The following is a 2032-nucleotide window of genomic DNA, read 5'->3' as shown; positions in this document are numbered from 1 at the left end:
CTAATTATTTAGGGTGCATTCACACTCGCATCTCAATATTTTGTTAATTACACATTGTCTTTGAATTAATTCAGTAACCATTTTTTTTTATATCGCAGTGGAAATGCATTACGCATACCCGGGTCCCCCCGGGGGAGGGGAGCCGGGTTATGTGGGACTCACCCCCAACTTGTTGGAAGGGGGCATACCCACTAAAACCACTGCGGGTGTCCTGCGTTGGCCGATGTTGGGGGACTCCCAGGAACGCGTGCAGCATACTTCTGGGAGCCCCCCTGGCCCGCCAGCTTTTTGGCCGCCGGCTCACACCCGCCTGGGACTGTGACGGTCCCAGGCGGCGCGCGTGCGCGTCATCTCGTAAATTTATGGGTGCGGAAGGGGGACACCGCCCTCCGCACCCCGCCACCCCGGTGGCTGTGGGGAGGCTGGATTGGGAGCCTGGCCCCCGCCATGGTTCCCATCCCACCCGGGCGCTCCTCGTTGTGAGGAGGAGCGCCCGCTTCTCATCCGCCGGATGTTGGGCGGGTCCCCCGCCCGCGGCGGAACGGGAGGAGTGATAGTGGGGTTTTCAGTAAACCCCCTGATCCTCCCATCCGCCCTCGGGCGGGGGACCATTCCTGAGCCGGCGGCGGGTCACCCGCGAGGGTCTTCGACCCGCCGCCGCTCCAATGCGCCCCGCGTACGATACGCGGGGCCCTCCGCGGTTGGGGGGGAAGGGGGGGCGGGATCGCCCCCGTTCCCCCAGTCCGGATCTTCCTCATCCTCGTCCCCGTCCCCCCCGGGAATGGGGGAGAGGGGTCGCCGCCGTTTCCGACCCGAGGGCCGGTCACGGCAGCGAGGGGAGCGAGCGAGGGGCGGCCCGGGGGGCAGGCAGCCCAGCCGAGGCCGGCGCTCACGTGATCCCCGACGACCCCCGGCCGCCCGTCTCCCTCCCCCCCATCCTGTCCTCCGTCGTCCCCCACTCCCGGGGGCCCTCTCTCTCCTTCTCTCCGCCCCCTCCTTCTGCAGCATTACTCGCTCGCAGAAGGAGGAGACGGCCTTCCACGCCCCCTCCCCGCCGACCATCTGTCTCACTACTGCCGGCAGGGAGAGGTCGTCTCCAATCTCTTGGCGCAGGACTCCGCGCTTTTCCGCCCACGCTGGACAGTGTTCCAGCGTGTGCTGCGCAGAGTCCTGCGCCCCATCACAATGGTGGCATTGCGTCGTCGGCTCCCTCCCGATGCGATGCAGGTACTCACCAAAGCATCCATGGCCGGTGAGCACCTGCGTCAAGTGGAACGTGAGTCCGCCCCATCCCCTGCCTACCCACTCTTCCAGGCAAGGTAGAATGGCCTCCATGGTCCTCTTCCCGTTTGTCGGCGGGTTGTTCCTCAGGCTGTCTTGCCACTCTCGGAACACCCGCCGACGGGCTTCCCTCTGAATGAGGTCGGCGGCCCTCGGGGTTACGACGCCCCCCCGGAACCTGATGGCCTTGACCCTGGCGTATGACTCCGCCAGGGCCTCGGCCACCCGCTTCACTGGGGGGGACCACACGAGAACCGCCAGGGCGTCACTTGACACGGTCCTGTAGGCCCGCGCCACACGCAAGGCCAGCCGCCTCTGTACGCTATGCAAGTTCTTTTGTATTGGGCGGCTGGTCAGGGCCTTCTCGCTCCACAACGGGGCTCCGTAAAGAGCTCCGGACAGGACCGCGTACGAGTACGCCCTCCTCACCCCATCATTTGGACCACGAAGGTTGGGCATCAGGCCGAATAGTGCATCGGCCCGACGACCCAAGCGCGGGGTTATCTTGTTGAAATGATCGACAAAACCCCAGCGCCCATCCAAGGTGGGACCCAAGTATTTCAGATTGGGTCCCACCGGAATGCGGACTCCGTCCACTTTAACTGAGGCATGAGGGGGCGCCCCGCCAGTCCCATCATGGAAGAATAAGGCTTCCGACTTGGCGGGGCCCACCCTCAGCCCCAGTTCCTTAATCGAGCCGACGACGCATGCCACCGCGATGTTGGCCGCGTCGATCGCTCTTCCCCAGGTC

The sequence above is a fragment of the Trachymyrmex cornetzi genome, unplaced genomic scaffold (genome assembly GCF_001594075.2).
Source record: "Trachymyrmex cornetzi isolate Tcor2-1 unplaced genomic scaffold, Tcor1.1 scaffold925, whole genome shotgun sequence".
NCBI classification, from domain to species: Eukaryota; Metazoa; Arthropoda; class Insecta; order Hymenoptera; family Formicidae; genus Trachymyrmex; species Trachymyrmex cornetzi.
The sequence above is the reverse complement of the archived record's forward strand: the minus strand, read 5'-3'. Positions refer to the sequence as shown.